At 42.8% G+C, this 12567-nt stretch overlaps 1 protein-coding gene and 1 long non-coding RNA gene across 4 annotated transcripts in view; one reads left to right on the top strand and one right to left on the bottom strand.

The window, feature by feature from the left end:
* FGF13 (fibroblast growth factor 13) overlaps nucleotides 1-12567 on the top strand; it is a 352169-nt gene that overhangs the window by 118446 nt on the left and 221156 nt on the right. The window lies entirely within an intron of this gene.
* LOC123377308 overlaps nucleotides 1-12567 on the bottom strand; it is a 39621-nt gene that overhangs the window by 23006 nt on the left and 4048 nt on the right. Inside the window, exon 2 of the long non-coding RNA XR_006582166.1 lies at nucleotides 9411-9530. This is a non-coding gene — a long non-coding RNA (uncharacterized LOC123377308). The remainder of the gene's footprint in view (nucleotides 1-9410; nucleotides 9531-12567) is intronic.

The raw sequence follows: 12567 nt of genomic DNA, 5'->3' as shown, positions 1-12567 counted from the left end.
GCTCTAATATGCCTTGTTGGCCGGAGCCTGCACTGCGGGCAGTGTAGAGCTTCTTTGGACCATGGGAGGTCTAGAGGGAGTTACTGCAGCTAGAGCTGGGGGAATAACTTGTTTTTCAGTTCCCTGACAGTTCCGGGGGGTGGAAATTGGTTTGGGTCAAAACTGAAATTGAAAAATTTGGAATTTTTCAGTGAATCGACAACGTTCATTTTGGGTTGACACAAAAGACCTTCACTTCTGGGCATTTTGAAAGGGCTGGATTTACAATGTAGCTGCTCCCCTTAGAGCAGGGGCTCTCAAACTTTTGTACTGGTGATCCCTTTCACATAGCAAGCCTCTGAGTGTGACCCCCCCTTATAAATTAAAAACACTTTTAAATATATTTCACACCATTATAAATGCTGGAGGCAAAGTGGGGTTTGGGGTGGAGGTTGACAGCTCATGACCTCCCATGTAATAACCTCATGACCCCCTGAGGGGTCCCGACCCCCAGTTTGAGAACCCCTGCCTTAGAGCTTTTAGCCCAGTGGTTAGGACACATACTTTTGTGAGGTTGGAGACCCCACTTCAAAGCCTTTAAATCACACCAGGCTGAAGGGGGAACTGAACCCCCGGTCTCCCATGGGTGAGTGCCCTGGCCACTGGGCTAAAAGTTGTAAATGGCGCACTGCCCCCTCCTCTGGCTGTTTTGTCTAGGGTGGATTTTTATTTAATTATTTTTGGGTCCAAAACTTTGTGAATAGTTTTGTGTTGACTAAAGCCGCGCTTTTCAGTGAATACATTATTTAGCCAAAAAATTCTGCTCAGCTCTAACAGCAGCATCCACACCCTCTGCACCCAGGCAGCTTCACTGGCCACTTCAAAGGCATGGCCACTGCCTTCCCCCGCTTCTAATTTCCATGTGGAATCTTTGCTCGCGCTGAACATAAGGTCTCCCAGCGTGCCCAGCCCTGGCATACCAGGCAGAAGTGGTGGAGGAGAGGCTCCTGGCAACCTCTGTCTCCTTTGTACACCCAACTTAGGGGCTGGGCGCAATCTGGCCCATAAGATAAAAGCTGGAAAAGAAGCAGGAGAACAAATATATTTTATTGACATGGGTACACTGAACATGCTGAGCTGAATACTAGCTTCAGTATTTGAATTTCCTGTTCTTTCAGATGCACACCGTGCCATGATTATACATTCCCTCATGATGACATATTTGGCTCTGAATCTCAAAATCATTCAGAGATCGCAGCTAATGGAGAATGTGGCAATCTGTTTGTTAAGCCACGTTACTTGCCAAGAGTACATCATATTAGAGCTCTGTGATCCTCATGTGCTACCTGTTGATTTCTGAGTGAAGTTTAATGTGTTGGCTTTGATCAGCGCAGATGTAAACAATTTGGGTCCTAACGATGAAAGGAATTGTAATATTGCAGCAGCTGTAATCATCCAAGACACTGAAGCCAACATCCTGCTCCTATTATAAGCTGGTGAGGCTGGTGGCAGGGCATTCTCCAATATCCATTCTTCCCTTTAGAACTCTCATTTGATGACCTTCAGGAGATGTTGCATGAATCACCTGTGCTAAGTTTTTCCTGGTTTGGGGCACTGAGGGATAGATGGACAGAAAGCTAGGATAAAAGTTGAGCCTGTAACAGGTTTAATTCTGTTTATTTTATTGATTTGTCTCTCATATGGTTCTTGCAGTAAGTTTCGTGTTTAAACCATGTGCTGCAACTGGATTATGAGACTAGAGTGATTTGTAAGATCAAAACAAACCAATCAATAATATGACTAGTCTCAAGGTGGGAAAATGTCTCGGCATATTTCTCAAGCAACATTTCAGAAAGCATTTTGCACTTCAGTCATACAGAAAATAGAGGAACTAGACGGGAAACGATATGTTTTTCATGAAAGCTATTCAAAATATGTTCCCTGTTTTTCATTGAAATGTCAAAATCCTGAACCGACTCTGTTATATAAAAGATCTAAGAGCCCAGACCCACAGCTTCGAAAGTTAATCTCATATTTCATAGGAGTCAGAGAGCATAATTTATTTTTAATTCAGTTTTGGTTCCCTTGTTTGAAGAAAGTTTTTATAGTTTAAGATCAAGGGTCTAATGTTGCATTCACTGAACACCAATTACTTCTAATGACTCATAGATTTTTAAGACCATAAGTGATCACCTAGGCTGATTTACTGCATAACAGGCCATAGAAAATCACCATTGACTCCTGTGTCAAGCCTGTAATTTCTGGATGTACTAGGGCAGACCTGTTTAGAAAGACATTGGAATTAATGGAAATTCTGAGTGTGCCAGGAATGCAGATCTGGGCATTTGAAATGGAATGGGGGAATTTATGAGGAATGATGGAAAAGTTGGGGATTGTTTAGTCTCATGAGAAAAAGATTGAGGTGTGACATCATGGAAGTATATATAAAATATATATTTTATAATTTATATATATAAATATATAACAAACAGTTTAAATCTAAACATGATCTACTGAGATCACAGGAAAGACTTGAAGCTAGGGGATAAAAAAGGAACATGATGTAAGAAGACGTGAAGGAGGTGGGCATTTTACAGAGAGTAGTGAATGTCGGAAACGCTTGCTAGCCTGCTTTTCCTTTTAAATGTCTGCATTTTATTTTTAAAATAAAACTCAGCCTTCAGGTAGAAGAGTCAAATAGTATCCAGGTATTTAACAAAAATTGCATGTATATACAGAATTGAATTGGTTAAAAGGGAAGAGGTCAGTTGTTCTTTGCAAGTAACCAAGAGGCTAGGGGAGAAATTTTCACTGACGCTCCAGTGTGATTGTGGGAGAATTTTTCTCTCTTTTCTTACAGAACTTTCTTTTTTAAAAGGCTTTAAAGTTCTTAGTTTTCAAATATGGAAGATACAGATGTCAGTATAGTCACCGCACAGACTGAGGCCTATAGCTTTCCATCCCTACACAATTATGTACAAATCTCATAGTAAACATTATTCATCTTTATTATACAGAGAGGGGTATTTTGATTTGGGCAAACTTCAAAAGAGGCAATGTAGACTAAACAATGGATTATGAGCAGCAGCTCTCGGGCCTAATTTGGCCTCTTTCCCCGATTAAGTCATTTAACTTTCTATTTCTCAGATTCTCTATCTTTATATGAGGATAATAATATTGACTCAGTAGTTAGAATGTAGTTTGAATTAGTTTAATGTTTGTACAGCACTTAGAACGTGTAAAATGCTATGTAAATGCTAACGACTTATTCATTTGTTGCAAGGCTTAGAGGAGGAGTTGGCTTGAACAGCAATCAGAAGTCTGAAATGCTTATCATAACCCTCTCCAAATTATCTAGCCCTCTTGAGTCTATGAAAATGGATGTAGTTTCTGAAGGATGTCTGGTACTTCTGAATCGGGGACCAAATCCTGCTCACCTCATTCACTCAGATAGTTCCATTGAGATCAGCAGAACTACTTGGGTCAGTAAGATAGTCTCCGGTCAGGCCACACATTCTGTAAGACCCGCCTCCTGTAGTTTTGGCATGTTCAATTAGCGCACCAGCCAAATCAGGAAGAGTGGCGGCTTGATGAAAAATTCCCTGAAATGCGGTGCCCTTCCCTGCAATCTATACACAGAGGGGCCTTTTTGTGTGTCTTGAAACATAAATAGTGAGAAGTATACTTCTGCCAGTCCTTGATACTCTTGCATCTCTTCTCCTCTGCTCAGCCCCCCCCCAAACACACACTCTCACTTTCCTCATGGCCCCGCCAGCTTGCTGCTATTTGTGTTACTGTGAAGTGTTGTTCTTTTTGCTCAGGGCGAAGACCTTAACAAGTCATTGTAAATAGCACTGCCCTTTTACGTTAATGGCAGAATGATTTGCTTGGATTGCCACTACTTAGCCTGACTGAAACAAGCTTCTGGCATTATAATTACTTAGTCTGTCATTAAATCCCCGCTAATACTATATTATATTAGATGCTATCTGTCTATCTGAAGAGACGTCACTATTTGCAGTAATGTTGGTCAGGAATTTTCAATCAGAATGACTTTATGATGGAAAATGCAGTTGCCGCAAAATTGAAATTTTCCACAGGGAAAATATTGATTTTGTGGGAAAAGTCTCATTGCCGCCTGTCAGGGCTAGATTAGAGTCTCGACATTTTTATTTTAATTAAAATGAAAATTTGGGGTTCGGTTCAAAATTCTCCCCTTCCTGGGTTTTGCTGGTATTCTTAAGTAACAGAACCCTGAGATGGGACTGGAGTTGCAAATGTAAACCGTAGCCTGAACGACCTCTTGGACTGGTTTTTTCACAGGAGTTCTCCTAGCCTTCTTTTTTTAGATCTCTCTTCCCTCAGAGAGGGAGTCTCAGTCTTTAATACGTCTGAGTTTGCACTAATGAGACCAACCTGTTCTGAGTTCTAAAATCAGTCAGCGGAATAGCTCTGGATATCAATTCAGGTTCCTAAAGCCTGACATCTAATCACAGGGACCTAAATGTGTATACATTTTAAAATAGGGGTTTCATGTTTTGGAGGGCTATGGGGCACATTGTGGGCCATATTTCTTGCTGACTTACACCCCAGATAACCATCTCTAAGCTAAAACTTAGCCTCTAGCATTTGGAATTGTGTTTTGAAGGTCACAGATAATATACTTGAATGAGGCTGACCGAAGAAGAATGCTTAGATCCAATATAGCCTTTTGATGGATTTGGGGCACAAAATACATGTCCCTAATAACAGGTTCTTTATTCAGGTGGCTATGTAAAATGTATAATATATAATAAGATTGGTGACTCACGTACATAAGGACATGCAGACGTTATTTAATGTCAAAATACAGACAAGTATAAGAGCAAAGACAGATACATACAGCAAGAGTATTCCCAATATCTTGTGCATACTTTTGGAAACCCACAGGAATAGTAAGTGGAGCAGCACCATTAGTGGATGTGACATTCAGTTTCCCCCATCTTCTCATCCTGGTTTACCCAATCAGGGGTTGCTCTGCCAAGCTTTTATAACCCTACTTTCCGTGCATATCTCCTCTCGTATCTGAGATAATTTTTGACTTGGTCTCGGCCCCTTACCCATGTTTGTTATTCCATGGGACCGTAATTAGGGATCCAATTGTAGTCCTAGGCTGTCTGCATATGTACGTTTCACAATGATGTTTTGATACATAAATGCGGTTTTGCTCCTTGGTTAGAGATACCAAAAATCCCCTACAAGTCTATTATTTTAAACTTTGTCTGTTCCTTGGCGGTTTACTTGTTTATCACAAGATGCTGCTACATCTTATAACCTTAGATCAAGCACTCATGCTAAGTATTTAGGCTTTATGCTAACTGATTAGGCCTTCTAGGCTCTATTAGGCCTCAGAGTTGTTGCCAAGCCTATTTCCACTATATGGACATTTTTGTTCTTTCCTACTTGCCTTGCAGCTTCAATACCATCATCTTTAAGGGTCTTTGCTTTCTCTGACGTATAGATTGTAGTTGAAACATAAACATAATGCTTCCAAGATCAGGCTAAGGATCAACACCAAGGAAAAAACAAATATAACCATGTGGAAACATTTTATGTTACCCTTTCATAAAAGGACCCATTGGGAGATTTTACTGAAGAATTCTTGCAGTACCTTATGCAATAATTGGAAGAGAATGCACCAGTTCCTCTGAACTGAAGGTAAATTGAATAGTGCTTTTATCACCAGGGTCAGGTGCCGAGATAGCTCATCAGCTGGATCACTATTGCTAGACTCAGGGGCAACTTCTAAATTGTTATCTCAGCAACTATCAGTTAAGCTGGCTGAGAAGCCTGGTGCTGAAAATATTTTCCATTTTGGCATCTGGATCCTGCAGTAGACAGATTCCTGCAGAATCCATTTGTGCTATACTGTCCATTTCCTCCCTCTATCCCAATTTGCCAGAAGAGACAGGCAATGAAGACAGGCAAGAAAGGTGAAACTTTCTTTGAAGTCCTATTTAAGTGAATTAAATTAAGAGAGATTTTCAGGATTTGGCTCATTGATTTGGCACTTATGCAACACCCACTAAAAGTATTTACAAAGAATAGTAAGTATTTTCATCCCCATTTTACAGGTGGGGAAACTGAGGTACAGAGAGGTTAAAACTGTCTAAAGTCACAGTTAGATGGTTGGGAATAAATAACATCCCAAGTTTTCTGACTGCTGCCTCCCGCTCTAAAGCATAGATAATACTTTCTCCTTCCAAAACTTCTTTGAGTTAATTATAAATATGAAATGAAAAAGTAAGGCTGGGGCAATGAGATTGATTTAAAAGAATGTCTTTTTAATAAAATAAAATGATATCCCAAATGAGCAGCAAGAACTACCAGTACCTGCAGTTAATGAGATTATTTTCACTTTATTTGAAAGAAAAAAATCATATTAATAGTGCTTTTGCTGGGGATGTGCGTTAAGAGCCCTGAATTAATGCCCACTGAACTCAATGGGAATTTTTCCATTGACCTCAATGGGCTTTGCATAAGGTCCTGGGTTCTTTTATTATTCAGTATAAATCCCAGTGAGTTGTGAAATGTAGAAAAATCTTGCAACAGGCCAATAAATGTTTTGGCTAAGTGTTATTTAGAGACACGCACTTCAATTATATAAAACGGGGTGTGTGTTTAATTTTGTGGGGTACTGTGAAAGTCAAAGTTTTGAGTCTGCCTTCCACTCCAGAAAAATCTACCACCTCCTCAAAAGAGAGCCAGTGATGCACAATCTTATACCGCTGGATACCTCTGAACATGTATTTGTTGCACCGACCTACTTCTCCACCAGATCCAAGCTTTTGTCGTGGTACATATGAAGTGAGTTTGATCAGCTATGTCAATATCCTGCCTGCTCACAAAGAGCCAAGTTTAAAAATAAACCAGCTCAGCTCTGTCAAGATGTACTGATACCTGCAATCAATGACGTTAGCAAAGTGTAATCCCTTTAAATGGTCAAACAGTGCTCAGTTTATCAGGGCCCCTTCATATGGCTTAAAGAACCATACTTTGGAGCTCTAAATTGGAAAGGGCAAGTCAGTCTGAACTGTGTCTGCATCATCTAAAGGTTTGCAGGATGTGTATTTATTTTTAAGGTATCTTATCTAGGTACTTTATATGGTCCCCATCTCTGAATCAAAGTGCCTCGCAAATTTATCCTTTTAACATCTTTATAAGGTAGGGAAGTGTTATCCTCTTCTTACAGAGGGTGAAGTGAAATAAAATTACTTCCAGAAGGTCACACAGGAAGTTGGGGGGGAAACTGGTGTGGAGGCCAGGAAATAATTAACAAGGATTTGAAGGGATCTTAATGAATGTCAGTTACTTAGCATGAGTTAGGCTAGCTGTGACCCTAATGACGTGAGATTTGTAGAAGCAAGATAATTTCAGACAGAGTGAACTGTGTGAAAAGTTATTACGACCTTGCAACAGTCTAACCAAATATGCAGGCTTGCTTTTCTTAGGAGTGAGACAAATAAGATAGCAGAAAGGCTTATGTATAAACAAAATGTATTTGTTGCTTTTTACCGTCTGTATTATTGCTAGAAATTGTCTGTAACAAAGGTATAAAGCTTGCTGTAATTGTTTACCAGTTGAGAGACCTGTCCGGGACTGGGGTGACCCTGTGTCCTATGGCACTCTCTCCCTCCATTGTAATTACTGGAGAAATAATAAAGTATTTGATTTTGCTGCACCCAAACAAAAAGCGAGAACTGAGTTTTTCTCCGACACTGGGAATGGAATCCATGTCTCCAGCATCACAGATGAGTGCCTGAACTACAAGTCCATCCTTCCTCCTGGTATTGGCTAGCTCATCTTTCTCCAGCTGAACAGTTCTTTTCCAAATTTAGCTTTTATTTGGTTTCCAAGAGATGCTTTGGATCAGATCCATTTTTATTTCCACTGCCTTCCTACTCATCCAACAAGACCACAGTGTAAATGTGGAGTCTTTGCATCTTAACTTAATTAAAAACTGTGAGTGATGAACAGAGTCTTAAGACCATCAATGTTCTTCTGTAACAAAAGCACTTTGTGGGATAATGCCACTTTAAGCCTGCCTTCAGCGTGTAGTTATGTACAGTCTTGAATTATCACAAAAGCCATGGATTATAAAAAATATGAGAATCTCCCTTCACAAACACCTCTCTGTTGGTTTTCTTTTCAGTGTTCTAGATGCTCATTTGCATGGGAAAATTTTATAAATATGGCATCTGTTGCCTGTGATTTCGGAAATTGCTGCCATTTTGTCAATGGCTTCTTTGCAGATTGCACAAATTAATTTGTCTGCTCATTTGTCTAGCTCTTTCAAGGTATTCTGGCTACTTTTGCTGAATGACACTGCTGTCTAATTACAGCACTTGAGAGAGATGGCTACTATCTTCTGACCACCAGTAATCTTTCTTCAAGAATTCTGAGTCTGGTATTGTCCAGAATCTGATAAGGCAGCCAGTTGAATTTCTTTGTCTCTGGTAATGCTGGAAGGAAACAAGGGGCAGGTGAATCTCCTGCAATGATAACCGACAGAGCTAGATTTTCATTTTTTTACTCCTTGTCCTGAGTTGAATTGTAATATAACTTTGCCTGGAGCTAGGCACCAAGACATTAATCTTTAAAACAAGAGTTGGCTGGTTCTTTTGCAGATTTTCTTTTGCTTTTGGTAACAGAAGACAGGAGATTTTTGTAACTAGCAAGGTTTTGAATATTTAAAATTGTAGGGATACAGCAGGAAGAAACCTACACTTGAAAATAATTTGAAGGAAGGATTGTGTGTGTGTGTGTGTGTGTGTGTGTGTTTAAATAAAGGAACATAATATAGAGGTTTGTTTTAGGTAACCTTTTATGTGTTGAGCGTAGAATACTCCAAGACTCAGAGACAAGTGCTGGATTGTTTGGGGCCGGGATCTGCACTTCTAGCTGGGGGTGTAATTCCGAGCTTGAGGGGATGTACTGGTGGTAGCATGCTAAACAGAGGGTTGTCGTGGCGGTGCACGGGGCTAGCCACCCCACGTCCAATTCTGTCTGAGACACTATGTGCGTACTCGCTGGGCGAGGCCCTCCCACCGCTTGCTCAATCAGAGCTGGCCTGGTTGTGCCTCCTCAAACTGGGAATTACTCTCCCTGCTCACAGCGTCAACATACCCTGGCTCTGTACAGGCCCTGTACAGTTCCCAGCAAAATGAGCCTAATCCTGGCTCCACAAACTATGAATATTTCTGATGCGTTCAGGAAATGGAAGCAGAAAGCAGCCACCAGGACAAATTCCCAGGGAAGTGGGTTCACCCCTGCAGCTGAAAACCCATCTCTCTCCTCCCCATCCTCCGCCTTTAAAAATGGAAAAGCTGCTTTTTTTTCCCCCTCCCACCCTGTTGGAACTACATTTTTGCATATAACCTAAAAGCTCAAACCTGGTGGCAGGGATTCACTGCTTAGGAATGCAAACGCGATGGTAGAGCTGATTTGCAGGTCTCATCGGAGTCTCCTAAACCTTGTACATTAACTCCTCGGTTAACGTTGTAGGTATGTTCCTGAAAAATGCGACTTTAAATGAAACGATATTAAGCAAATCCAATTTCCCCATAAGAATTAATGTAAATAGGAGGGGGTTAGGTTCCAGGGAATTTTTTTCACCAGACAAAAGACTAATATATATATATATTAGCACGCACACACTATAAGTTTTAAACAAACAAGTTAATACTGTACACAGCAATGATGATTGTGAAGCTTGCTTGAGGTGGTGAAGTCAGAGGGTGGGGTATTTCCCAGGGAATGCCTTGCTGCTAAATGATGAACTAGCACTTGGCTGAGACCTCAAGGATTAACACATTGTTAATGTAGCCTCACACTCTACAAGGCAGCACAAATAGAGGGAGGGGAAACAGCATGGAAGACAGAGACACAGACCATGTGTGTGAGAGGGAGACATGCATTGCCCCTTTAAGTACACTGACCGACTCTAAGTACATTGCCATTTTAAATAGATCAGCAAGTTGAGACAGCAGCTCCTGCCAGCAAGCTCCCTCCGTCCTGAGCCCTGTTGTGTCCCCTCCTGCTCTGTGGAGATGGGGTAAGCAGGGTGCAGAGGCAGGAGGGAAGGGGACACCCTGACATTAGTCCCACCACTTCCCCTCCCCCTTGCACAGCAATCAGGAGGCTCTGGGGAGCAACTCCAAGGCAGAGGGCAGGAGCAGCACGTGGCAGTGGGAGAAGGGACAGCTGAGCTGCCGGCAGTTGCTAGCCTGCTGAGTGGCTGCCGCACAGGGAACTTAGGGGAGCAGGGAGCTGATAGGGGGCTGCCGGTCCACCCTGGTTCCAGGCCCCCACCAGCTAGCTCCAATGGGCTGCTCTTCCTGCAAGCCGTGGACAAAGCAGGCGGCTGCCAAATGATGTTATGAGAGAGCGTTGCAGAACTTTAAACGAACATGTTCTCTAATTGATCAGCAACAAAACAATGTTAACCTGGACGACTTTAAGTGAGGAGTTAATGCTTGGTTAACAATGAGTTAATCTCACTTTTGTCCCTTCAGAGACTGGGGATCCACAAGCCCCTCTGGGAGTCTCTCTTATTTTTCTCCTCCTGATTCCTAACCAAAAGTTCCCACACCGGACTGGCTTTCTTATACTCAAGTAGGGCTGGATGTTTCTCCCTGCAGAGTCTTTTAACACTTCTCCTGCATTGCCCAGAAGGTGGGTTGCTGAAGAGCGGTAGAAGGTGCTTGCTCCCTCCGGGCAGTTAGCTAGTGCATGCAGAAGAAGCAGACTCTGGTGTCAAGATACTTTTAGGCTGTTTTTTCTCTCCCTCTTCTATATTATTCAGATGAGCATTGGCTTCGATTTGCATGTCTGTGTGGTTCCCTGTTAGCAAGCCTCCTGGGGAGGAACAGACTGCAGATCTCATTGCAGTCTCTGGACCTTACGTGGGAACTGACTGAAATGAAACCTCAGCCCATGTGAATTACACTTGACCTTTGTGAAAATCAAGTGCTTTTCCTGGGGAGGGAGAAGGGATGGAAGGGATGGTGATTGGTGACTGTTTTTATGGGGAGGGATAATTTAGTGGTTTGAGCATTGGCCTGCTAAATCCAGGGTTGTGAGTTCTGTTGTGTATTTGGTTGTCATGGTTTTTGTTGCTATGGCAACTGAGTTAGATTATTATGGGTTAGCTCAGCCAGCTTCAGCCGGCTGAGTGAGCTCTCTGTCTCTGTAAATAAAATGGTGGTTTTGTTAGCTGTCTGCTGTCTGGCCTCAACTGATTTCTTCCTAAACTGGCTCCCCCCCAAGGATATAACAAGTTCAATCCTTGAGGGGGCCACCTAGGGATCTGGGGCAAAAATCAGTAATTGTTCCTGCTAGTGAAGGCAGGGGGCTGGACTCGCTGACCTCAGGGTCCCTTCCAGTTCTATGAGATAGGTATATCGCCATATATTTATTTTTTTTATCACTTGGAGAAGGTTTGGTAGGAGGTCTTTGTTGTCTCTTGTACAATCTATCTGTGACCTCAGTGGGGGGCTGTGATATGGAGTATAGATCCCATGTAGTGGCAGACAGGAAGGGGTTAATGCATGGGTCAGTTACCTCTCCAGCTGTGACTAGCTGGTTGATTAACCACAGCTGGGAGGAAAGGCTGCAGCTCAGGCGGAGGAAGGCAGCCGGAGAAGCTAGGAGCTCTCCAGAAAGCATCTCTTCAGCAAACTGGGAGAAAGCTGCATGGAGAGATGGAGCTGCCGGGGGAGAGGACTGGAGAATGCAGCTCCGTGACAGACACCTGCAGACAGACAAAGGTAGGAAGCAGCAAGGGATTGCAAGGAACAGACCATAGTTGCTTATCACAAGAGCCTTGGGTTGGGACCCAGAGGAGTGGGTGGGCCAGGCCTGGGGTCCCCAATCCACTCCTCTCATCCCCTACAGGAGGGGAGATGTAAACCTCGGGAGGAAAGGGCCAGGTCTGTTGTGGGACCCGGACTGAAGAGCTGGTATAAGGCATCAGACTTTAGGTTTTAGTTTGGACTTCCCTGTTACACTGTGCGGGGTGGGGCTCCAGGCCGCCTGGCCAGAGGGCTGCGTTGCAAAAACAAACCGAGCACAGAGTGTCCTGAGCTGCGAGTGACCGAGGAAGACACAGCGGGTTTGCTAGGCCGTGCCCATCCACCAGGGGGCAGCCAGCTGCTGACTGAACCTTCTGCGGGGCCCCAACGCTTTGCAGAGGTGTCCTGCAGCTAGAGCCGCCTGTGAACGAGTTTCCATATGAACTGCCAAGCTGTCTTTAAAATATCTTGTGCTGTGCCCACTCTTGCTGTTCATTAGGGGGCAAACTGCAAATCGAAGGACGCAACGTTTCAAAGAAGGCCCCTATTTATCCTGATCGGGCGAAGAAAGCACAGACATCTACCATATTCTTTTTTTTAATTGAAGCTAACTCTCATTTAAGTGGATTTAATTGGTGACTGATGTTCACAAATTATCTAATGATATCCTAATGGGAGCTGAGGGCCTGTGTGTTCGTCTTGTAATGTCACAGCACCAGGATTTTATAAGTGGAGAGAGGCCTTGACACTCAGATTA

The sequence above is a fragment of the Mauremys mutica genome, chromosome 9 (assembly GCF_020497125.1).
Source record: "Mauremys mutica isolate MM-2020 ecotype Southern chromosome 9, ASM2049712v1, whole genome shotgun sequence".
Taxonomy (NCBI): domain Eukaryota; kingdom Metazoa; phylum Chordata; order Testudines; family Geoemydidae; genus Mauremys; species Mauremys mutica.
Note: the sequence above shows the minus strand (reverse complement) of the source record. Positions and strands in the feature narration are given on the sequence as shown.